Source organism: Xenopus tropicalis, chromosome 1 (assembly GCF_000004195.4).
Source record: "Xenopus tropicalis strain Nigerian chromosome 1, UCB_Xtro_10.0, whole genome shotgun sequence".
Classification (NCBI taxonomy): domain Eukaryota; kingdom Metazoa; phylum Chordata; class Amphibia; order Anura; family Pipidae; genus Xenopus; species Xenopus tropicalis.
The window spans coordinates 24287044-24314928 of NC_030677.2; the positions used below are offsets into that span (position 1 = coordinate 24287044).

Genomic DNA, 27885 nt, shown 5'->3' on the forward strand with positions numbered 1-27885 from the left:
GGCTAAACCATATGAGATATCCATATTGCACTGACCCTTATCTATCATCTAACATGTACCAAAATAACTGTAACTTATATAGTAGTCACTACAGCTTATTCTTTAACACTACAATCCCACATATCCCTCCTTACCAGCCAATGCTGAAGCCTCTGCATGCACATTACAGGGCCAGTAACAAACAAATAAAAAAGAAAAGGATCAGATCTGACCTTGCCCTGCCTGGCTGCACCCAAACAAGCAAAGATCTCTGTGCAGGGGCGGTACTAGCTATCAATGGTAGTTAGCATTGGGCATCCCTTTTAACAAAGTCAGAGGTTCTGACACTTAATTACACATAATGATAATGATCAATGTTTCATGTAAAAAATGTACCAATTAGAGGGCCTGTAACACCAAAATACATACTTCCCCTGTTTATAGTTTATAAAGTAATTTTTATCTGTTGAGTTGTGCCTATATTCATGAAGGAGCTTATTTATACTGTATGAATGGCATTAGAAAAAGACTACATTAAATATACAAAGTTCAATCATTTTTGGTGTTGTTGGACTAGCTTATGCTCATATTCCCAGCAACTCTTGACAGTGGATGAATGGAAGAGGATTATGGGAGTTGTAGGTTATGGAGTTTTCAAAACTCTATCGGGGGAATGTAATATACTGTAGGTCGCTAACGGAAAAAACTCCTTACCTACATCTTGTAAACAGGTTCCCTTAGCAGCTATAAATGACCTTGTCTGTCTCTGTTGGCTGCTCCCAAACAAATGATCTCTTGGAGAGACCTGTATGGGTGTCACTGAGCTATGACTGGCAGCTATCATTGTGACATCACTGCATTATGACATCACTGCATAGCAGAACTTGCCACAACATTATCTTTAGAAATGCAAAGCAGTAACAGTCATACAGAATAAATGAATGATATTTGATTTGTATAAAACTTGCTGTTTAAAGGGTTAGTTATGAAAACAATAATACATTGATTTATATACATTTGGTTCAATTGCAGATAACATTTTTTGGGGGGCAGTGACAGCCCCGTATGATATTTGTCCCATTTTCATATCATGTTGTAAAATAACTGTAATTTATATAAGAGTCAATGCAGCATTATAACTGCCTACACTGATCCATGGAAGGCAAGAGCTGCCATCCTGCTAAATATTACATTTCTATCAGCCAAAAGCAGGCTGTTACTATGTACCCAAACCCTGCTTCTTTGTTTAACCTGAATAAAGGTTTCAACGTCACAAAATAGATTTTCTGCACAACAACCAATAAAGTATTTTTGCGCTAAATTGTATGAGATGGGATTATACGTGAATCCTGTCTATAATCAGTTAAGTTCAGAAACCATTGCCATTTGAATGGTATACAAAGTGGTGCCCATATGCCTTCCTGCACCTATACAGGAGAGTGACTTTAGATGACAGAATGCCTTAGATGGCATAATAAAATAATTTTTTTGCACAAAATCATTTTTTATAAAAAAAATTCACAATAAATAAATCACCTACAAAATGATCCATGATCACCCCGGGAGCAGAGAGAAAATTGTGTGGTTTTATGTCAAACTCAAAATAAATAGCAAAGACCCCCTCTAGCAAGTACAACTAAATGAAATATACTGTATGTAGCACCATATTTGTACCAATGCTCTTGGGCTCATGGTTAGCAGCTACTTCTGTGGGGTCTCCGAATTTTAATGATCACAATTAGAAATATTATACAGGTTAAGGCTTATGGAGTGTTTCTATAGAACAAATCTCACTACTACTAGTACAGTTATGGGATCTGTTATCAAGAAAGCTATGAATTACGGGAAGTCCAGCTCCCATAGACTCAATTATACGCAAATAATTCAAATTTTTAAACGTGATTTCCTTTTTCTCTCTAATAGCAAATGCGCCAGGAACACATATGCCCCACACTGACGCAACCCCAATCCGCCCTCTGTTGCTTCACATATCCATGAAGGTGATCATAACATGAGCAGCTCCACATATGGACAATTTGCAACTATACTGACACTGCAGCATCTTAACAAATGACCCCCATGGAGAGAAAAATAGTATAAAACTGTTGCACAACTCATGTCACCTGCAAAAAGCCCCCTAATGACCCTCATGGCTGGGGTCAAAAGAGAAAATGATCTAAAAGTCACAAGCAAACTCTACACATCTCAATATTAAATGCACTAAAGTCAAAAGTCTTAACTACACTGGGGTCATTTGTTAAAAAGAAGACAAAGCAAAACAGGCATAGCACTGTCTGCGTGGTCACACAGCGTGCCGCACCTCCAGCAACAGTCTTATGCACTGTCATCATCCACATGACCATAGCACAAGCCTTAAATGTCAGTATAGTTGCAAATTAGGCATATGTGGAGCTGGTCATGTTATGATCATTTCCATGGATATGTGAAGCAACAGAGTGCGGATTGGGGTTGCGTCAGTGGGGGGCACATTTGTGCCAGACGCATCTGCCTTTAGCACGGGTCCCCCAGGGCCCTTTACTTCACTCTAGGGGTATTCTAGAGGAAAGTAGAGGGTCACACTGACATTTAAGGCTTGTGCTATGGTCATGTGGATGATGACAGTGCACAAGTCGACACTGCATAACACTTGGTGGAGGTGCGGCACGCTGTGTAACCACGCAGATAGTGCCTTAAATGTCAGTGTGACCCTCTACTTTCCTCTAGCATACCCCTAGAGTGAAGTAAAGGGTCATGGGGGGCCTGTGCTAAAGGCAGATGTGCCTGGCACAATTGTGCCCCCCACTGACACCACCCCAATCCGCCCTCTGTTGCTTCATATATCCATTAAAATGATCATAACATGACCAGCTAAACATATGGATAATTTGCAACTATACTGACACTGCATCTTAACAAATGACCCCCATGGAGAGAAGAATAGTATCAAACTCTTGCAAAACTCATGTCACTTGCAAAAAGCCCCCTAATGACCCTCATGGCTGGGGTCAAAAGAGAAAATGATCTAAGGCTTGTGCTATGGTCATGTGGATGATGACAGTGCACAAGTCGACACTGCATAAGACTTGGTGGAGGTGCGGCACGCTGTGTGACCACTCAGAAAGTGCCTTAAATGTCAGTGTGACCCTCTACTTTCCTTTAGCATACCCATAGAGTGAAGTAAAGGGTCATGGGGGACCTGTGCTAAAGGCAGATGTGCCTGGCACAATTGTGCACCCCACTGACGCCACCCCGATCCGCCCTCTGTTGCGTTACATATCCATGAAGGTGATCATAACATGACCAGCTCAACATATGGACAATTTGAAACTAATCCGACACTGCATCTTAACAAATGACCCCCATGGAGAGAAGAATAGTATCAAAGTCTTGCACAATTCATGTCACCTGCAAACAGATCCCTAATGACCCTCATGGCTGGGGTCAAAAGAGAAAATGATCTAAAAGTCATAAGCAAACTCTACATATCTCAATATTAAATGAACTAAAGTCAAAAGTCTTCACTACACTTGGGTCATTTGTTAAAAAGAAGACAAAGCAAAACAGGCATAGCACTATCTGCGTGGTCACACAGCGTGCCGCACCGCCAGCAATAGTCTTATGCAGTGTCGACTTGTGCACTGTCATCATCCACATGACCATAGCACAAGCCTTAAATGTCAGTGTGACCCTCTACTTCACTCTAGGGGTATGCTAGAGGAAAGTAAAGGGCCATGGGGGACCCGTGCTAAAGGCAGATGCGCCTGGCACAATTGTGCCCCCCACTGACACCACCCCAATCCGCCCTCTGTTGCTTCACATATCCATGAAGATGATCATAACATGACCAGCTTCACATATGGACAATTTGCAACTATACTGACACTGCATCTTAACAAATGACCCCCATGGAGAGAAGAATAGTATCAAAGTCTTGCACAATTCAATTCACCTGCAAACAGTCCCCTAATGACCCTCATGGCTGGGGTCAAAAGAGAAAATGATCTAAAAGTCACAAGCAAACTCTACACATCTCAATATTAAATGCACTAAAGTCAAAAGTCTTCACTACACTTGGGTCATTTGTTTAAAAGAAGACAAAGCAAAACAGGCATAGCACTATCTGCGTGGTCACACAGCGTGCCGCACCTCCAGCAACAGTCTTATGCAGTGTCAACTTGTGCACTGTCATCATCCACATGACCATAGCACAAGCCTTAAATGTCAGTATAGTTGCAAATTAGGCATATGTGGAGCTGGTCATGTTATGATCATTTCCATGGATATGTGAAGCAACAGAGTGCGGATTGGGGTTGCGTCAGTGGGGGGCACATTTGTGCCAGACGCATCTGCCTTTAGCACGGGTCCCCCAGGGCCCTTTACTTCACTCTAGGGGTATTCTAGAGGAAAGTAGAGGGTCACACTGACATTTAAGGCTTGTGCTATGGTCATGTGGATGATGACAGTGCACAAGTCGACACTGCATAACACTTGGTGGAGGTGCGGCACGCTGTGTAACCACGCAGATAGTGCCTTAAATGTCAGTGTGACCCTCTACTTTCCTCTAGCATACCCCTAGAGTGAAGTAAAGGGTCATGGGGGGCCTGTGCTAAAGGCAGATGTACCTGGCACAATTGTGCCCCCCACTGACGCCACCCCGATCCGCCCTCTGTTGCGTCACATATCCATGAAGGTGATCATAACATGACCAGCTCAACATATGGACAATTTGAAACTATACTGACACTGCATCTTAACAAATGACCCCCATGGAGAGAAGAATAGTATCATGGCTGGGGTCAAAAAAGAAAATGATCTAAGGCTTGTGCTATGGTCATGTGGATGATAACAGTGCACAAGTCGACACTGCATAACACTTGGTGGAGGTGCGGCACGCTGTGTAACCACGCAGATAGTGCCTTAAATGTCAGTGTGACCCTCTACTTTCCTCTAGCATACCCCTAGAGTGAAGTAAAGGGCCATGGGGGACCTGTGCTAAAGGCAGATATACCTGGCACAATTGTGCCCCCCACTGACACCACCCCAATCCGCCCTCTGTTGCTTCATATATCCATAAAAATGATCATAACATGACCAGCTAAACATATGGATAATTTGCAACTATACTGACACTGCATCTTAACAAATGACCCCCATGGAGAGAAGAATAGTATCAAACTCTTGCAAAACTCATGTCACTTGCAAAAAGCCCCCTAATGACCCTCATGGCTGGGGTCAAAAGAGAAAATGATCTAAAAGTCATAAGCAAACTCTACACATCTCAATATTAAATGCACTAAAGTCAAAAGTCTTCACTACACTTGGGTCATTTGTTAAAAAAGAAGACAAAGCAAAACAGACATAGCACTATCTGCGTGGTCACACAGCGTGCCGCACCGCCAGCAATAGTCTCATGCAGTGTCGACTTGTGCACTGTCATCATCCACATGACCATAGCACAAGCCTTAAATGTCAGTGTGACCCTCTACTTCACTCTAGGGGTATGCTAGAGGAAAGTAAAGGGCCATGGGGGACCCGTGCTAAAGGCAGATGTGCCTGGCACAATTGTGCCCCCCACTGACGCCACCCCAATCCGCCCTCTGTTGCTTCACATATCCATGCAGATGATCATAACATGACCAGATCCACATTTGGATAATTTGCAACTATACTGACACTGCAGCATCTTAACAAATGACCCCCATGGAGAGAAGAATAGTATCAAAATCTTGCACAACTCATGTCACCTGCAAACAGCTCCCTAATGACCCTCATGGCTGGGGTCAAAAGAGAAAATGATCTAAAAGTCACAAGCAAACTCTACACATCTCAATATTAAATGCACTAAAGTCAAAAGTCTTCACTACACTTGGGTCATTTGTTAAAAAGAAGACAAAGCAAAACAGGCATAGCACTATCTGTGTGGTCACACAGCGTGCCGCACCGCCAGCAATAGTCTTATGCAGTGTCGACTTGTGCACTGTCATCATCCACATGACCATAGCACAAGCCTTAAATGTCAGTGTGACCCTTTACTTTCCTCTAGCATACCCCTATGGATATATGAAGCAACAGAGGGCGGATTGGGGTTGCGTCAGTGGGGGGCACATTTGTGCCAGACGCATCTGCCTTTAGCACGGGTCCCCCATGGTCCTTTACTTCACTCTAGGGGTATTCTAGAGGAAAGTAGAGGGTAAAACTGACATTTAAGGCTTGTGCTATGGTCATGTGGATGATGACAGTGCACAAGTCGACACTGCATAACACTTGGTGGAGGTGCGGCACGCTGTGTAACCACGCAGATAGTGCCTTAAATGTCAGTGTGACCCTCTACTTTCCTCTAGCATACCCCTAGAGTGAAGTAAACGGCCATGGGGGACCTGTGCTAAAGGCAGATGTACCTGGCACAATTGTGCCCCCCACTGACGCCACCCCAATCCGCCCTCTGTTGCTTCATATATCCATAGGGGTATGCTAGAGGAAAGTAAAGGGCCATGGGGGACCTCTGCTAAAGGCAGATGCGCCTGGAACAATTGTGCCCCCCACTGATGCCACCCCAATCCGCCCACTGTTGCTTCACATATCCACGAAGGTGATCATAACATGACCAGCTCCACATATGGGCAATTTGCAACTATACTGACACTGCAGCATCTTAACAAATGACCTCCATGGAGAGAAGAATAGTATCAAAGTCTGGCACAATGCATGTCACCTGCAAATAGCCCCCTAATGACCCTCATGGCTGGGGTCAAAAGACAAAATGATCTAAGGCTTGTGCTATGGTCATGTGGATGATAACAGTGCACAAGTCGACACTGCATAAGACTTGGTGGAGGTGCGGCACGCTGTGTGACCACTCAGAAAGTGCCTAAAATGTCAGTGTGACCCTCTACTTTCCTCTAGCACACCCCTAGAGTGAAGTAAAGGGCCATGGGGGACCTGTGCTAAAGGCAGATGTACCTGGCACAATTGTGCCCCGCACTGACGCCACCCCAATCCGCCCTCTGTTGCTTCATATATCCATTAAAATGATCATAACATGACCAGCTAAACATATGGATAATTTGCAACTATACTGACACTGCATCTTAACAAATGACCCCCATGGAGAGAAGAATAGTATCAAAGTCTTGCACAATTCAATTCACCTGCAAACAGTCCCCTAATGACCCTCATGGCTGGGGTCAAAAGAGAAAATGATCTAAAAGTCACAAGCAAACTCTACACATCTCAATATTAAATGCACTAAAGTCAAAAGTCTTCACTACACTTGGGTCATTTGTTAAAAAGAAGACAAAGCAAAACAGGCATAGCACTATCTGCGTGGTCACACAGCGTGCCGCACCGCCAGCAATAGTCTTATGCAGTGTCGACTTGTGCACTGTCATCATCCACATGACCATAGCACAAGCCTTAAATGTCAGTGTGACCCTCTACTTCACTCTAGGGGTATGCTAGAGGAAAGTAAAGGGCCATGGGGGACCCGTGCTAAAGGCAGATGTGCCTGGCACAATTGTGCACCCCACTGACACCACCCCAATCCGCCCTCTGTTGCTTCACATATCCATGAAGATGATCATAACATGACCAGCTTCACATATGGACAATTTGCAACTATACTGACACTGCATCTTAACAAATGACCCCCATGGAGAGAAGAATAGTATCAAAGTCTTGCACAATTCAATTCACCTGCAAACAGTCCCCTAATGACCCTCATGGCTGGGGTCAAAAGAGAAAATGATCTAAAAGTCACAAGCAAACTCTAAACATCTCAATATTAAATGCACTAAAGTCAAAAGTCTTCACTACACTTGGGTCATTTGTTAAAAAGAAGACAAAGCAAAACAGGCATAGCACTATCTGCGTGGTCACACAGCGTGCCGCACCTCCAGCAATAGTCTCATGCAGTGTCGACTTGTGCACTGTCATCATCCACATGACCATAGCACAAGCCTTAAATGTCAGTGTGACCCTCTACTTCACTCTAGGGGTATGCTAGAGGAAAGTAAAGGGCCATGGGGGACCATTGCTAAAGGCAGATGTGCCTGGCACAATTGTGCACCCCACTGACGCCACCCCGATCCGCCCTCTGTTGCGTCACATATCCATGAAGGTGATCATAACATGACCAGCTCAACATATGGACAATTTGAAACTATACTGACACTGCATCTTAACAAATGACCCCCATGGAGAGAAGAATAGTATCAAAGTCTTGCACAATTCATGTCACCTGCAAACAGTCCCCTAATGACCCTCATGGCTGGGGTCAAAAGAGAAAATGATCTAAAAGTCACAAGCAAACTCTACACATCTCAATATTAAATGCACTAAAGTCAAAAGTCTTCACTACACTTGGGTCATTTGTTAAAAAGAAGACAAAGCAAAACAGGCATAGCACTATCTGCGTGGTCACACAGCGTGCCGCACCTCCAGCAACAGTCTTATGCAGTGTCAACTTGTGCACTGTCATCATCCACATGACCATAGCACAAGCCTTAAATGTCAGTATAGTTGCAAATTAGGCATATGTGGAGCTGGTCATGTTATGATCATTTTCATGGATATGTGAAGCAACAGAGTGCGGATTGGGGTTGCGTCAGTGGGGGGCACATTTGTGCCAGACGCATCTGCCTTTAGCACGGGTCCCCCAGGGCCCTTTACTTCACTCTAGGGGTATTCTAGAGGAAAGTAGAGGGTCACACTGACATTTAAGGCTTGTGCTATAGTCATGTGGATGATGACAGTGCACAAGTCGACACTGCATAACACTTGGTGGAGGTGCGGCACGCTGTGTAACCACGCAGATAGTGCCTTAAATGTCAGTGTGACCCTCTACTTTCCTCTAGCATACCCCTAGAGTGAAGTAAAGGGTCATGGGGGACCTGTGCTAAAGGCAGATGTGCCTGGCACAATTGTGCACCCCACTGACGCCACCCCGATCCGCCCTCTGTTGCGTCACATATCCATGAAGGTGATCATAACATGACCAGCTCAACATATGGACAATTTGAAACTATACTGACACTGCATCTTAACAAATGACCCCCATGGAGAGAAGAATAGTATCAAAGTCTTGCACAATTCATGTCACCTGCAAAAAGCCCCCTAATGACCCTCATGGCTGGGGTCAAAAAAGAAAATGATCTAAGGCTTGTGCTATGGTCATGTGGATGATAACAGTGCACAAGTCGACACTGCATAACACTTGGTGGAGGTGCGGCACGCTGTGTGACCACTCAGAAAGTGCCTAAAATGTCAGTGTGACCCTCCACTTTCCTCTAGCATACCCCTAGAGTGAAGTAAAGGGTCATGGGGGACTTGTGCTAAAGGCAGATGTGCCTGGCACAATTGTGCCCCCCACTGACGCCACCCCGATCCGCCCTCTGTTGCTTCACATATCCACGAAGGTGATCATAACATGACCAGCTCCACATATGGGCAATTTGCAACTATACTGACACTGCAGCATCTTAACAAATGACCCCCATGGAGAGAAGAATAGTATCAAAGTCTGGCACAATGCATGTCACCTGCAAATAGCCCCCTAATGACCCTCATGGCTGGGGTCAAAAGACAAAATGATCTAAAAGTCACAAGCAAACTAAACACATCTCAATATTAAATGCACTAAAGTCAAAAGCCTTCACTACACTTGGGTCATTTGTTAAAAAGAAGACACAGCAAAACAGGCATAGCACTATCTGCGTGGTCACTCAGCGTGCCGCACTAAGAGTCACAAGCAAACTCTACACATTACATTATTAAATGCAACATTAACTGCCTTTAGTAGAAATCAAAGGCTGCCCCTGCTTCTACATCCCTGGTACCCAAAAGCTTCCCAATTTCAGCTGCATTGTAGCCTTCAGCATCCCATACTTTTTACAAATACAGGAGACCACTACATTAAATGGAAACATAGCTTCTTACCTACATCTTTGAACCAACTTAGTTTTAGTAGTTATAAATGACCTTGTCTGTCTGTCCTGGCTGCTCCCAACTAAATGAAACTGTCTGCCAGGCCTGCAGGGGTGCTCCTGAGCTATGGCTGGTAGCTAGCATTGTGACATCACTGCATAGCAACAGTTGCTAACACATAGCCTTGATAAACGCCGGCCAGTAATGGCAGATAATGCAATATTACCTGCAGGCTAAACCATATGAGATATCCATATTGCACTGACCCTTATCTATCATCTAACATGTACCAAAATAACTGTAACTTATATAGTAGTCACTACAGCTTATTCTTTAGCACTACAATCCCACATATCCCTCCTTACCAGCCAATGCTGAAGCCTCTGCATGCACATTACAGGGCCAGTAACAAACAAATAAAAAAGAAAAGGATCAGATCTGACCTTGCCCTGCCTGGCTGCACCCAAACAAGCAAAGATCTCTGTGCAGGGGCGGTACTAGCTATCAATGGTAGTTAGCATTGGGCATCCCTTTTAACAAAGTCAGAGGTTCTGACACTTAATTACACATAATGATAATGATCAATGTTTCATGTAAAAAATGTACCAATTAGAGGGCCTGTAACACCAAAATACATACTTCCCCTGTTTATAGTTTATAAAGTAATTTTTATCTGTTGAGTTGTGCCTATATTCATGAAGGAGCTTATTTATACTGTATGAATGGCATTAGAAAAAGACTACATTAAATATACAAAGTTCAATCATTTTTGGTGTTGTTGGACTAGCTTATGCTCATATTCCCAGCAACTCTTGACAGTGGATGAATGGAAGAGGATTATGGGAGTTGTAGGTTATGGAGTTTTCAAAACTCTATCGGGGGAATGTAATATACTGTAGGTCGCTAACGGAAAAAACTCCTTACCTACATCTTGTAAACAGGTTCCCTTAGCAGCTATAAATGACCTTGTCTGTCTCTGTTGGCTGCTCCCAAACAAATGATCTCTTGGAGAGACCTGTATGGGTGTCACTGAGCTATGACTGGCAGCTATCATTGTGACATCACTGCATTATGACATCACTGCATAGCAGAACTTGCCACAACATTATCTTTAGAAATGCAAAGCAGTAACAGTCATACAGAATAAATGAATGATATTTGATTTGTATAAAACTTGCTGTTTAAAGGGTTAGTTATGAAAACAATAATACATTGATTTATATACATTTGGTTCAATTGCAGATAACATTTTTTGGGGGGCAGTGACAGCCCCGTATGATATTTGTCCCATTTATCATGTTGTAAAATAACTGTAATTTATATAAGAGTCAATGCAGCATTATAACTGCCTACACTGATCCATGGAAGGCAAGAGCTGCCATCCTGCTAAATATTACATTTCTATCAGCCAAAAGCAGGCTGTTACTATGTACCCAAACCCTGCTTCTTTGTTTAACCTGAATAAAGGTTTCAACGTCACAAAATAGATTTTCTGCACAACAACCAATAAAGTATTTTTGCGCTAAATTGTATGAGATGGGATTATACGTGAATCCTGTCTATAATCAGTTAAGTTCAGAAACCATTGCCATTTGAATGGTATACAAAGTGGTGCCCATATGCCTTCCTGCACCTATACAGGAGAGTGACTTTAGATAACAGAATGCCTTAGATGGCATTACAGCTTCTGAAGCAAACACATACCTTTTACAAATTCAGGTCACTACATTAGATGTAATGCTAAACTACAATTTCCAGCAGCCCTTGATAAAAGATGAATGGAAGAGAGAATACTGAGGGTTGCAGTTCAGACTAAACACCAGAACTCTGAATATCTTTTTGCCTGCATCCTTAACAGCCAAAAGCAGCCTGTTTTTTCTGTACCCAAACCCTGCTTCTTTCTTTAACCTTAATAAATGTCAGTTTCAACTTTAGAAAATAATTTTTTTGCACAAAATCATTTTTTATAAAAAAAATTCACAATAAATAAATCACCTACAAAATGATCCATGATCACCCCGGGAGCAGAGAGAAAATTGTGTGGTTTTATGTCAAACTCAAAATAAATAGCAAAGACCCCCTCTAGCAAATACAACTAAATGAAATATACTGTATGTAGCACCATATTTGTACCAATGCTCTTGGGCTCATGGTTAGCAGCTACTTCTGTGGGGTCTCCGAATTTTAATGATCACAATTAGAAATATTATACAGGTTAAGGCTTATGGAGTGTTTCTATAGAACAAATCTCACTACTACTAGTACAGTTATGGGATCTGTTATCCAGAAAGCTATGAATTACGGGAAGTCCAGCTCCCATAGACTCAATTATACGCAAATAATTCAAATTTTTAAACGTGATTTCCTTTTTCTCTCTAATAGCAAATGCGCCAGGAACACATATGCCCCACACTGACGCCACCCCAATCCGCCCTCTGTTGCTTCACATATCCATGAAGGTGATCATAACATGAGCAGCTCCACATATGGACAATTTGCAACTATACTGACACTGCAGCATCTTAACAAATGACCCCCATGGAGAGAAGAATAGTATAAAACTCTTGCACAACTCATGTCACCTGCAAAAAGCCTCCTAATGACCCTCATGGCTGGGGTCAAAAGAGAAAATGATCTAAAAGTCACAAGCAAACTCTACACATCTCAATATTAAATGCACTAAAGTCAAAAGTCTTAACTACACTGGGGTCATTTGTTAAAAAGAAGACAAAGCAAAACAGGCATAGCACTGTCTGCGTGGTCACACAGCGTGCCGCACCTCCAGCAATAGTCTTATGCAGTGTCAACTTGTGCACTGTCATCATCCACATGACCATAGCACAAGCCTTAAATGTCAGTAAAGTTGCAAATTAGGCATATGTGGAGCTGGTCATGTTATGATCATTTCCATAGATATGTGAAGCAACAGAGTGCGGATTGGGGTTGCGTCAGTGGGGGGCACATTTGTGCCAGACGCATCTGCCTTTAGCACGGGTCCCCCAGGGCCCTTTACTTCACTCTAGGGGTATTCTAGAGGAAAGTAGAGGGTCACACTGACATTTAAGGCTTGTGCTATGGTCATGTGGATGATGACAGTGCACAAGTCGACACTGCATAACACTTGGTGGAGGTGCGGCACGCTGTGTAACCACGCAGATAGTGCCTTAAATGTCAGTGTGACCCTCTACTTTCCTCTAGCATACCCCTAGAGTGAAGTAAAGGGTCATGGGGGGCCTGTGCTAAAGGCAGATGTACCTGGCACAATTGTGCCCCCCACTGACGCCACCCCAATCCGCCCTCTGTTGCTTCATATATCCATTAAAATGATCATAACATGACCAGCTAAACATATGGATAATTTGCAACTATACTGACACTGCATCTTAACAAATGACCCCCATGGAGAGAAGAAAATTATCAAACTCTTGCAAAACTCATGTCACTTGCAAAAAGCCCCCTAATGACCCTCATGGCTGGGGTCAAAAGTGAAAATGATCTAAGGCTTGTGCTATGGTCATGTGGATGATGACAGTGCACAAGTCGACACTGCATAAGACTTGGTGGAGGTGCGGCACGCTGTGTGACCACTCAGAAAGTGCCTAAAATGTCAGTGTGACCCTCTACTTTCCTCTAGCATACCCCTAGAGTGAAGTAAAGGGTCATGGGGGACCTGTGCTAAAGGCAGATGTGCCTGGAACAATTGTGCACCCCACTGACGCCACCCCGATCCGCCCTCTGTTGCGTTACATATCCATGAAGGTGATCATAACATGACCAGCTCAACATATGGACAATTTGAAACTATACTGACACTGCATCTTAACAAATGACCCCCATGGAGAGAAGAATAGTATCAAAGTCTTGCACAATTCATGTCACCTGCAAAAAGCCCCCTAATGACCCTCATGGCTGGGGTCAAAAGAGAAAATGAACTAAAAGTCATTAGCAAACTCTACACATCTCAATATTAAATGAACTAAAGTCAAAAGTTTTCACTACACTTGGGTCATTTGTTAAAAAGAAGACAAAGCAAAACAGGCATAGCACTATCTGCGTGGTCACACAGCGTGCCGCACCGCCAGCAATAGTCTTATGCAGTGTCGACTTGTGCACTGTCATCATCCACATGACCATAGCACAAGCCTTAAATGTCAGTGTGACCCTCTACTTCACTCTAGGGGTATGCTAGAGGAAAGTAAAGGGCCATGGGGGACCCGTGCTAAAGGCAGATGCGCCTGGCACAATTGTGCCCCCCACTGACACAACCCCAATCCGCCCTCTGTTGCTTCACATATCCATGAAGATGATCATAACATGACCAGCTTCACATATGGACAATTTGCAACTATACTGACACTGCATCTTAACAAATGACCCCCATGGAGAGAAGAATAGTATCAAAGTCTTGCACAATTCAATTCACCTGCAAACAGTCCCCTAATGACCCTCATGGCTGGGGTCAAAAGAGAAAATGATCTAAAAGTCACAAGCAAACGCTACACATCTTAATATTAAATGCACTAAAGTCAAAAGTCTTCACTACACTTGGGTCATTTGTTAAAAAGAAGACAAAGCAAAACAGGCATAGCACTATCTGCGTGGTCACACAGCGTGCCGCACCGCCAGCAATAGTCTTATGCAGTGTCGACTTGTGCACTGTCATCATCCACATGACAATAGCACAAGCCTTAAATGTCAGTGTGACCCTCTACTTTCCTCTAGCATACCCCTAGAGTGAAGTAAAGGGCCATGGGGGACCTATGCTAATGGCAGATGCGCCTAGCACAATTGTGCCCCCCACTGACGCCACCTCAATCCGCCCTCTGTTGCTTCACATATGCATGAAGGTGATCATAACGTGACCAGCTCCACATATGGACAATTTGCAACTATACTGACACTGCATCTTAACAAATGACCCCCATGGAGAGAAAAATAGTATCAAAGTCTTGCACAATTCAATTCACCTGCAAACAGTCCCCTAATGACCCTCATGGCTGGGGTCAAAAGAGAAAATGATCTAAAAGTCACAAGCAAACTCTACACATCTCAATATTAAATGCACTAAAGTCAAAAGTCTTCACTACACTTGGGTCATTTGTTAAAAAGAAGACAAAGCAAAACAGGCATAGCACTATCTGCGTGGTCACACAGCGTGCCGCACCTCCAGCAATAGTCTCATGCAGTGTCGACTTGTGCACTGTCATCATCCACATGACCATAGCACAAGCCTTAAATGTCAGTGTGACCCTCTACTTTCCTCTAGCATACCCCTAGAGTGAAGTAAAGGACCATGGGGGACCTCTGCTAAAGGCAGATGCGCCTGGAACAATTGTGCCCCCCACTGATGCCACCCCAATCCGCCCACTGTTGCTTCACATATCCACGAAGGTGATCATAACATGACCAGCTCCACATATGGGCAATTTGCAACTATACTGACACTGCAGCATCTTAACAAATGACCCCCATGGAGAGAAGAATAGTATCTAAGTCTGGCACAATGCATGTCACCTGCAAATAGCCCCCTAATGACCCTCATGGCTGGGGTCAAAAGACAAAATGATCTAAAAGTCACAAGCAAACTAAACACATCTCAATATTAAATGCACTAAAGTCAAAAGTCTTCACTACACTTGGGTCATTTGTTAAAAAGAAGACAAAGCAAAACAGGCATAGCACTATCTGCGTGGTCACTCAGCGTGCCGCACTAAGAGTCACAAGCAAACTCTACACATTACATTATTAAATGCAACATTAACTGCCTTTAGTAGAAATCAAAGGCTGCCCCTGCTTCTACATCCCTGGTACCCAAAAGCTTCCCAATTTCAGCTGCATTGTAGCCTTCAGCATCCCATACTTTTTACAAATACAGGAGATCACTACATTAAATGGAAACATAGCTTCTTACCTACATCTTTGAACCAATTTAGTTTTAGTAGTTATAAATGACCTTGTCTGTCTGTCCTGGCTGCTCCCAACTAAATGAAACTGTCTGCCAGGCCTGCAGGGGTGCTCCTGAGCTATGGCTGGTAGCTAGCATTGTGACATCACTGCATAGCAACAGTTGCTAACACATAGCCTTGATAAACGCTGGCCAGTAATGGCAGATAATGCAATATTATCTGCAGGTAAACCATATGAGATATCCATATTGCACTGACCCTTATCTATCATCAAAAAACATGTACCAAAATAACTGTAATTTATATAGTAGTCACTACAGCTTATTCTTTAGCACTACAATCCCACATATCCCTCCTTACCAGCCAATGCTGAAGCCTCTGCATGCACATTACAGGGCCAGTAACAAACAAATAAAAAAGAAAAGGATCAGATCTGACCTTGCCCTGCCTGGCTGCACCCAAACAAGCAAAGATCTCTGTGCAGGGGCGGTACTAGCTATCAATGGTAGTTAGCATTGGGCATCCCTTTTAACAAAGTCAGAGGTTCTGACACTTAATTACACATAATGATAATGATCAATGTTTATGTAAAAAATGTACCAATTAGAGGGCCTGTAACACCAAAATACATACTTCCCCCGTTTATAGTTTATAAAGTAATTTTTATCTGTTGAGTTGTGCCTATATTCATGAAGGAGCTTATTTATACTGTATGAATGGCATTAGAAAAAGACTACATTAAATATACAAAGTTCAATCATTTTTGGTGTTGTTGGACTAGCTTATGCTAATATTCCCAGCAACTCTTGACAGTGGATGAATAGAAGAGGATTATGGGAGTTGTAGGTTATGGAGTTTTTAAAATTCTATCGGGGGAATGTAATATACTGTAGGTCGCTAACGGAAAAACTCCTTACCTACATCTTGTAAACAGGTTCCCTTAGCAGCTATAAATGACCTTGTCTGTCTCTGTTGGCTGCTCTCAAACAAATGATCTCTTGGAGAGACCTGTATGGGTGTCACTGAGCTATGACTGGCAGCTATCATTGTGACATCACTGCATTATGACATCACTGCATAGCAAAACTTGCCACAACATTATCTTTAGAAATGCAAAGCAGTAACAGTCATACAGAATAAATGAATGATATTTGATTTGTATAAAACTTGCTGTTTAAAGGGTTAGTTATGAAAACAATAATACATTGCTTTATATACATTTGGTTCAATTGCAACTGCAGATAAAAAATTTTTGGGGGCAGTGACAGCCCCGTATGACATCTGTCCCATTTTAATATCATGTAGTAAAATAACTGTAATTTATATAGGAGTCAATGCAGCATTATAACTGCCTACATGGAAGGCAAGAGCTGCCATCCTGCTAAATATTACATTTCTATCAGCCAAAAGCAGGCTGTTACTATGTACCCAAACCCTGCTTCTTTGTTTAACCTGAATAAATGTCAGTTTCAACATCAGAAAATAATTTTTTTGCACAAAATCTTTTTTTATAAAAAAAATTCACAATAAATCACCTACAAAATGATCCATGATCACCCCGGGAGCAGAGAGAAAATTGTGTGGTTTTATGTCAAACTCAAAATAAATAGCAAAGACCCCCTCTAGCAAGTACAACTAAATGAAATATACTGTATGTAGCACCATATTTGTACCAATGCTCTTGGGCTCATGGTTAGCAGCTACTTCTGTGGGGTCTCCTAATTTTAATGATCACAATTAGAAATATTATACAGGTTAAGGCTTATGGAGTGTTTCTATAGAACAAATCTCACTACTACTAGTACAGTTATGGGATCTGTTATCCAGAAAGCTATGAATTACGGGAAGTCCAGCTCCCATAGACTCAATTATACGCAAATAATTCAAATTTTTAAACGTGATTTCCTTTTTCTCTCTAATAGCAAATGCGCCAGGAACACATATGCCCCACACTGACGCAACCCCAATCCGCCCTCTGTTGCTTCACATATCCATGCAGATGATCATAACATGAGCAGCTCCACATATGGACAATTTGCAACTATACTGACACTGCATCTTAACAAATGACCCCCATGGAGAGAAGAATAGTATCAAAGTCTGGCACAATGCATGTCACCAGCAAATAGCTCCCTAATGACCCTCATGGCTGGGGTCAAAAGAGAAAATGATCTAAAAGTCACAAGCAAACTAAACACATCTCAATATTAAATTCACTAAAGTCAAAAGTCTTCACTACACTTGGGTTATTTGTTAAAAAGAAGACAAAGCAAAATAGGCATAGCACTATCTGCGTGGTCACACAGTGTGCCGCACCTCCACCAATAGTCTTATGCAGTGTCGACTTGTGCACTGTCATCATCCACATGACCATAGCACAAGACTTAAAATGTCAGTGTGACCCTCTACTTTCCTCTAGAATACCCCTAGAGTGAAGTAAAGGGCCATGGGGGACCTGTGTGCAAGGCAGATGCGCCTGGCACACATATGCCCCCCACTGACGCCTCCCCCAATCCGCCCTCTGTTGCTTCACATATCCATGAAGGTGATCATAACATGACCAGCTCCACATATGGACAATTTGCAACTATACTGACACTGCAGCATCTTAACAATGACCCCCATGGAGAGAAGAATAGTATCAAAGTCTTGCAAGGACACAAAACATAACCAACTCTTTTGATATCCACTAAGTATAACTAACAATTCATTATTGAACATAAAAGCATAATATCATATCTACAGTATAGAAAGGTAGACATCCTGTTAGAATCGAAATGCATCATTTAAAGGCCTACATACCCATAAACCTAAAATGAATGTCTCTACAATTTTATACATACAACAGGAGATTAAAAAAACATTTAGAAATAGAAGTCATTCTTCAAAAAACCCAATAAAAAAAAGCAAAAAAATTCATGTCACCTGCAAATAGCCCCTAATAAACCCTCATGGCTGGGGTCAAAAGAAAAAATTATCTAAGAGTCACAAGGAAACTCTACACATTACATTATTAAATGCAACATTAACTGCCTTTTGTAGAAATCAAAGGCTGCCCCTGCTTCTACATCCCTGGTACCCAAAAGCTTCCCAAATTAAGCTGCATTGTAGCCTTCAGCATCCCATATTTTTTACAAATACAGGAGATCACTACATTAAATGGAAACATAGCTTCTTACCTACATCTTTGAACCAATTTAGTTTTAGTAGTTATAAATGACCTTGTCTGTCTGTCCTGGCTGCTCCCAACTAAATGAAACTCTCTGCCAGGCCTGCAGGGGTGCTGCCGAGCTATGGCTGGTAGCTAGCATTGTGACATCACTGCATAGCAACAGTTGCTAACACATAGCCTTGATAAACGCCGGCCAGTAATGGCAGAAATGCAATATTATCTGCAGGCTAAACCATATGAGATATCCATATTGCACTGACCCTTATCTATCATCTAACATGTACCAAAATAACTAACTTATATAGTAGTCACTACAGCTTATTCTTTAGCACTACAATCCCACATATCCCTCCTTACCAGCCAATGCTGAAGCCTCTGCATGCACATTACAGGGCCAGTAACAAACAAATAAAAAAGAAAAGGATCAAATCTGACCTTGCCCTGCCTGGCTGCACCCAAACAAGCAAAGATCTCTGTGCAGGGGCGGTACTAGCTATCAATGGTAGTTAGCATTGGGCATCCCTTTTAACAAAGTCAGAGGTTCTGACACTTAAATACACATAATGATAATGATCAATGTTTCATGTAAAAAATGTACCAATTAGAGGGCCTGTAACACCAAAATACATACTTCCCCTGTTTATAGTTTATAAAGTAATTTTTATCTGTTGAGTTGTGCCTATATTCATGAAGGAGCTTATTTATACTGTATGAACGGCATTAGAAAAAGACTACATTAAATATACAAAGTACAATCATTTTTGGTGTTGTTGGACTAGCTTATGCTAATATTCCCAGCAACTCTTGACAGTGGATGAATGGAAGAGGATTATGGGAGTTGTAGGTTATGGAGTTTGGAATATACTGCAGGTCGCTAACGGTAAAAACTCCTTACCTACATCTTGTAAACAGGTTCCCTTAGCAGCTATAAATGACCTTGTCTGTCTCTGTTGGCTGCTCCCAAACAAATGATCTCTTGGAGAGACCTGTATGAGTGACACTGAGCTATGACTGGCAGCTATCATTGTGACATCACTGCATTATGACATCACTGCATAGCAAAACTTGCCACAACATTATCTTTAGAAATGCAAAGCAGTAACAGTCATACAGAATAAATGAATGATATTTGATTTGTATAAAACTTGCTGTTTAACCCTTTAAGTGCCAGCCGAATTCGTCATTTCAGTTCCCCCCAGTGCCAGACGTTTTTTAAGCATTTTGTACTCATTCACTTTAACTATGTTTTTTGGTAGGAAAACCTCCATGAAACTAGGGAAATTATATATCGTTTTTTTCGTCACTAATTGGGCTTCAACATACATACCAAATTTTATAACTTTTCTGGAGATATGATATGTATTTTGGGTGAAATATGTAAAAAAAAAAAAAAAAATTATGAAAAATTTCTGTATATTTTGAGTTTTTTTTCCATAGAAAAGTTAATTTTACACACTTTTTTTTGTTGTTTGTAAAAGCCCTGATACTCCCAAGTCCAACGATACCAAATATGTGGTGGTACCCCACAGTTCCTGTCCAGAAGTAACCCCCAAACTAAAGCAATACTTTGTACAATATCACACCAGAACAAAGCGGAAAAGCGCTTGTAACAGTTGATGCAGCATAACTTATATGTAAATCTAAAATATCCCCTCATGTTTGGTATCTTTAGAAACTACAGACCTTCAGGTTTCTAGGTGCAATGTAGTTTTCACTCAAAAGCCAAATACCTTTTGTCAGTGCATTGTGAAATTTGGAACTTTTTTTGACATTTTTTTTTTCTAAAACGTAAACTTGGACGCATGATCAAATGTGGATTTGACAAAAAAAAATCTCATAAAAATTTTCTAACAAAGGCAAATTTGAAAGACAAACTTCTCCTGAACAAAATGATACCCCATACGTATGGGTGCACATAAAGACATGGGCACCAAACACTCCAAAGCAGGGGCAATGCATAAGGGCAATTACAGCTAAAAATGTGGGTGCTGTGCTCTATGTGTACTACCTGTAGTTTTTCAGTGTTAACCCCCCCTACCTGTGAAATAACCCCCACAAACTATATATTTCTGAAAATTGCACACCTTCAGCTATTCAGAGACGCCACTCTCCTCTTTCTACATGGAAAATTGTGGCCGCAGTCCCTTGCAGAAGTCAGCGCTTTGGTCAGAAATCAAGGAAAAACCAGATAAAAAACCTAGATTTCTCCCCAAAATCTCCATGGCAACTACCAAAAACTTACTAAACATCAATCTGCAAGTTCCCCTGAATAAAATGATACCCCATATGTATGGGTGCACATAAAGACGTGGCCACCAAATGCCCCAAAACAGGGGCAATGCATAAGGGCAATTTCAGTTGAAAATTTGGGGGCTGCGCTCTATGTGCACTACCTGCAGTTTTTTAGTCTAAACCCCCCCTACCTGTGAAATAACCCCCACAAACTATATATTTCTGAAACGTGCACACCTTTTTCGGCGATTTCCCGAAATTGCGCCGCCGCGTGTGCCATCCCACCGGCGACTTACATTGTCGCCGGTGGGATGGCAGGTGAAGGCAACTCGGGGAGATTAGTCGCCCGCGAACAGGGAGATTTGTCGCGGGCGACTAATCTCCCCGTGTGTCAGAGCCCTTAGAAGTTGCACTAAAGGTTAGGAATTTAGGTGCCCACAATAAAGCTTGGGGCATTAGCATCAGAGATAAAATTATGTGCACCATTACGTGCCGTGCAGCAGTCACCAGTGGCACACCAGTATTACACAAAGTTTTTATATTTAGAGAGCCACTGCAACTTGTGTAACCTAACCAGAACATACAGTAGATATTCAATTTGTACTACAAGCACAAAAAACCGTAATGTATCTGTCATGTATCTGTAAAACCATTTGGCCATTGTGCCAGAAATATACTGACAACTGCAAATCTAGCAATCAGCAGGCAAAGTCAAAACAAGCAAGCAAAAAAAAAAAGCAAGCAAGACAACACTTGGAACACTTGTACAAAAACTCACTGTAACCTTTTGATAAACTCAAGCCAGCAAGAGATGACCAGGAGTTAAGGCTCATGCCACACGTGGCGAAGGGCTGATTTTTTCGGCAAGTGGAAAAACACTTGCCAAAAATTCAGCCCTACGCCTGCTACTTGTGCCTGCACCTGAATGAATGGAATACGCTCGGGTGCAGGCACATGTAGCCGATATACGCATGAAAATGCGAGACTTTGCATTCTCTCGCGTTTTCATGCGTATATCGGCTACATGTGCCTGCACCCGAGCGTATACCATTCATTCGGGTGCAGGCACAAGTAGCAGGCGTAGGGCTGAATTTTTGGCAAGTGTTTTTCCGCTTGCCGAAAAAATCAGCCCTACGCCATGTGTGGCATCAGCCTAACCCTTGGCAATAGAAACTACCAGAACAATCTGAACTTAGCACCTCTGGACCTTTCTAGAACAACTGAAATCAAATGAAGTTAAAATGGAATAAAACCACCTAAACCAACAAAAGAACAATAATTGCAATGAAATCGGTGGTCAGAGCCCTGGATCCACCAATGTCACTGCAAAAGCAACCTTTTTGGGGGCACTAAACCACAATAAAGAACAATGCAAAGATAAAACACCATAAAATCAGTAAAATCCAATAAAACCACCTAAACCAACAAAAGAACAATAATTGCAATGAAATCGGTGGTCAGAGCCCTGGATCCACCAATGTCACTGCAAAAGCAACCTTTTTTGGGGCACTAAATACACAATAAAGAACAATGCAAAGATAAAACACCATAAAATCAGTAAAATCCAATAAAACCACCTAAACCAACAAAAGAACAATAATTGCAATGAAATCGGTGGTCAGAGCCCTGGATCCACCAACGTCACTGCAAAAGCAACCTTTTTTGGGGCACTAAATACACAATAAAGAACAATGCAAAGATAAAACACAATAAATTCAGTAAAATCCAATAAAACCACCCAAACCAACAGAAGAACAATTATTGCAATGAAATCAGTGGCCAGAGCCCTGGATCCACCAACATCACTGCAAATTCAGCACTCAATAGCAATAAAAAAGTTACAATACAATAAAATAATTAAAAAACAGAAATCAATTATGAAAATGCCAAAAAAACACTAAAATGCAACCAAATAAATCAGATAATGATAGAGCAAGATCAGAAATAAAGTTTTAGTAAAAAAAAAAGACTGCCAAAGAAAGCAAAGAAAGAAAGTAAAGAAAAGAAAAAAAAAAAAAGTGTAAGTGTGTATGTAAGTGTATGTGTGTGCTTGGGAAAGTTGTAAATAAGTGTGTATGTGTGCAAAAGTGTAATAATGACAAAGATAGAAGAAAAAATGGAAAAAAAAATTTTTTAGACAGTTGAGATAGAAATAAGCAAAATAAACAGTGGTAGAGAGTTGTAGTTCAGCTTACACAGTGCAGGCAGGCGATCAGGGGCGACCAATCTGGCAGGAAGGCGGCAGGAAGGCAGCAGGAAGGCAGCAGGGGAGATCCATCAGGTCCAAAGTGCGCAGCAGGAGTGAGGAGCCGACAGTTGGCGGCGACTTTTAAAGGGACAGCAGTGGACACGTCATCACCATGTGCCCACTGCTGTCATTGGCTGGGGGATCGATCGGGGGACCGGATCTGTAAGTATGTCTTTCATTGCTCGTTGCCTAGGGGGTTGTGCAGGGTTTACAAGCGCTCCGCTGCTTTAAAAGCGAGCGCAGCGCTTGTAAACCCGATAGTGCTGTAGGACGTAGATTCTACGTCCTGTGGCACTTAGGTCCTTTGCTATCCAGGACATAGAATCTATGTCCTATGTCACTAAAAGGGTTAAAGGGTTAGTTATGAAAACAATAATACATTGATTTATATACATTTGGTTCAATTGCAATTGCAGATAACATTTTTTTGGGGGCAGTGACAGCCCCGTATGACATTTGTCCCATTTTAATATCATGTAGTAAAATAACTGTAATTTATATAGGAGTTAATGCAGCATTATAACTGCCTACACTGATCCATGGAAGGCAAGAGCTGCCATCCTGCTAAATATTACATTTCTATCAGCCAAAAGCAGGCTGTTACTATGTACCCAAACCCTGCTTCTTTGTTTAACCTGAATAAAGGTTTCAACGTCACAAAATAGATTTTCTGCACAACAACCAATATTATTTTTGCGCTAAATTGTATGAGATGGGATTATACGTGAATCCTGTCTATAATCAGATAAGTTCAGAAACCATTGCCATTTGAATGGTATACAAAGTGGTGCCCATATGCCTTCCTGCACCTATACAGGAGAGTGACTTTAGATGACAGAATGCCTTAGATGGCATTACAGCTTCTGAAGCAAACACATACCTTTTACAAATTCAGGTCACTACATTAAATGTAATGCTAAACTACAATTTCCAGCAGCCCTTGATAAAAGATGAATGTAAGAGAATACTGAGGGTTGCAGTTCAGACTAAACACCAGAACTCTGAATATCTTTTTGCCTGCATCCTTAACAGCCAAAAGTAGCCTGTTTTTTCTGTACCCAAACCCTGCTTCTTTGTTTAACCTGAATAAATGTCAGTTTCAACATCAGAAAATAATTTTCTGCACAAAATCTTTTTATAAAAAAAATTCACAATAAATAAATCACCTACAAAATGATCCATGATCACCCCGGGAGCAAAGAGAAAATTGTGTGGTTTTATGTCAAACTCAAAATAAATAGCAAAGACCCCCTCTAGCAAGTACAACTAAATGAAATATACTGTATGTAGCACCATATTTGTACCAATGCTCTTGGGCTCATGGTTAGCAGCTACTTTTTTTTAATGATCACAATTAGACAGGTTTAGGCTTATGGAGTGTTTCTATAGAACAAATCTCTCTACTACTACAGTTATGGGATCTGTTACCCAGAAAGCTACGAATTACAGGCAGTCCAGCTCCCATAGACTCCATTATAGGCAAATAATTCAAATTTTTAAACGTGATTTCCTTTTTCTCTCCAATAATAAAACAGTTCTTTGTACTTGATCCCAGCTAAGATATAATTAACCTATACTGGAGGCAAAACCACCCTACTGGGTTTTATTAATGTTTACATTATTTTTTAGCACACTTAAGGTAAGGTGATCCAAATAACAGAAAGATCCCTTATTCAGAAAATGCCAGGTCCCATGCATTCTGAATAATAGAACCCATACCTGTATTAGCAGGTGCTACACTAGGTGCAAAAACACCTAAAAACTTTCAAAATGAGAAAAATAAAGCAATTGCTTCTATGTGAACAAATGTCACCCAAAAGGTGTTCCTTCCCTTTGTGCACTGTTTCTTGAGCCAAATAAAGGCATGTACTGAAGGGGCCTATAAGACAACAGTCACACCCTGTAAGAGTGAAGCCCACAATGATACAAATGCAAGTTGCTCACATTTCACAAGTGGGCGCTTCTATACTTTCATAACCTGTGCCTAGTGTTGATTGTAAAACTTTGCAACAACCTGTATTATTTTAAAATGGTAATGAAATTCTAGGGCAAAAAAAACAACATACTGAGCAAAACTGTTTTTGCAATTAAAATTGCAAAAATGAATCATCATAAAAGGCAACAAAACCTGAAACCATTTAAAAAAAAGTGGTTTACATTTGGGGTCGATAGGTGTATTGCTGGTTTTATAATGAGTAAGCAGCACAGGGGAAGCATTATTCGCTATCATTTTATAATTTTCTCAGCATTCCTGTTCTATGATACAAGATACATTAGAGCCTGCTAAGGGAAAGCCCAGAGCAGATGGATGTGAATGGCTCCTGCCCCCAGTAGCCTCTCACAGTGAAGTCATCCCAACCACAGAGAATCTCTCTCCCAGCAATCTAAAATGAACAATTCTTAAAAACAATTAAAAACACAGAATACAGGATTTAAGTCTTATTCTAAGAACTGTAGGTAATGTTGAGCATTTGCACCAGATGTTAGAGTACTAGAACTCCATACCTCCCAACATTTGAAAAATGAGAAGAGGGACCAAAAGATTTGGCGCGCACAGCGCAGCAAATTTTTTTTGCCCATGCCCACTTTTGTGGCCACGCCCCAATTACCACACCCCATCTATTTTTTTTTTCAAAAAATACTCCTTTTATATAGTTCAAATGGCGGGATCAGACGCAAATGTGCTATACCCTCATATTGTACTACCTAAGGAAAACAATATAACAACTCCTACATATAAAATACAAATATAGAGAGAAGGCAGTCAGTTATAAGCGAGTTATAACTATGTACCAGTTTTGCCCCCCCATACACAGTACCCCCAATGGCCCAATAGACAGTACCCCCCATAGACAGTGCCCCCATACACAATGCCCCCCATAAAAAAGTGCCCCCAATTGTCCCCATACACAGTACCCACCATACACAGTGCCCCCCATACACAGTGGCCCCAATTGCCCCCCCATAGACAGTAACCCCCATAGACAGTATCCCCTCATAGAAAGTGCCCCCATAGAAAGTGCCCCCCATACACAGTGCCCCAACTGCCCCCAATAGACAGTACTCCAACACAGAAAGTGCACCCAATTGCCCCCATAGACAGTACACCCCATACACAGTGCCCCCATAGAAAGTGCCCCCAATTGAGACAGTGCCCCCCATACAGAGTGCCCCCAATTGAGACAGTGCCCCCTCCATACACAGCGCTTCTTTCTTCTTCAGCGGCTCCTCTGCATATGCGGCTCCTTTCGTGGCGGCGACAGGCCCTTTTATGAGGTTGGGCACCGTGTGTACGTGTGACGTCATTACGCACGGGGCACAACCTTATAAAAGGGCCTGTCACCACCACGAAAGGAGCCACATACGCAGAGGAGCCGCTGAAGAAGAAGGAGACAGCAGAATGCGCTATCAAAACCGGTACTGTCTTGCGGAAAGCGGGACAGTTGGGGGTATGGAACTCAGCTACATACTTACACAGATGAACTACTCGGACAATGATAAAAGTTGTTGTAGGCTCTGTCAGTCCAGGACAACTGGGATCAGCTGATGCTCACTGTAGGCAGAACGGTCTCAAGAAAAACTGCAGCAAACGCCAACTCTCTAGCTGGTGTCCCCACTTTTATTGGTTCTGTAGCAAAGCCTGCCAAACAGAAAAATCAACCATAACTAGTGCTGCTGCAGCTTATCAGCACTAGCACCCAGCACTCAGCTACTACCCCAGCAATATCAATCTATCTATCTATCTATGTATCTATCTATCTATCTATCTATTCTATTTACCTATCTTTCTATCTATCTATCATCTATCTATCTATTCTATTTACCTATCTTTCTGTCTATATATATAGGCACCCAAGGGCCATGCCTAGAGTGACAGCTTAAGTGCCACTTGCCCTTAGATGTATATGTTTAACCTCAGGGTCGGACTGGGGGGGTGAAGGGCCCACCGGGGCTCCTGCCTCAGGGGCCCTGCAGGTGCCCGCGCCCCACCCCCCCAGGGGCCCCCCTAACCCCCCTCGCAGGGCCCCCCACCCAACGTCCTCCCCTGAGCGCATAAATTTAACGTGTCAGGGAGGAGAGGTCGGGCAGGGGGAGCGGCGGAATCTCTGAAAACATAAGATAAGAACAAAACTGAAGAGAGTGCAGCCAACAGTTAAGGGCTCTGGCACACGGGGAGATTAGTCGCCCGCGGCAAAACTCCCTGTTCGCGGGCGACTAATCTCCCCGAATTGCCTTCCCCCTGCCATCCCACGGCGAACATGTAAGTCGCCGACGGGATGGCAGACGCGGCGGGGCGATTTCCGGAAATCGCCGAAAAAGACTCGCGAACAGGGAGTTTTGCCGCGGGCGACTAATCTCCCCGTGTGCCAGAGCCCTGAAGAGGGTGAGCCAGTGGAAGCTCTTTAGTGCCAGGTAAGGCCGCACAT

General features: G+C 42.3%; 1 protein-coding gene across 1 annotated transcript in view; it reads right to left on the reverse strand.

The window, feature by feature from the left end:
* Nucleotides 1–27092, reverse strand: part of sh3tc1 (SH3 domain and tetratricopeptide repeats 1) — a 101936-nt gene extending 74844 nt beyond the window's left edge. The window contains exon 1 of the mRNA XM_031895316.1: nt 26933–27092. The gene's annotated coding sequence lies outside the window, so the exon portion shown is untranslated. The remainder of the gene's footprint in view (nt 1–26932) is intronic.
* Nucleotides 27093–27885: the final 793 nt, after the last annotated feature.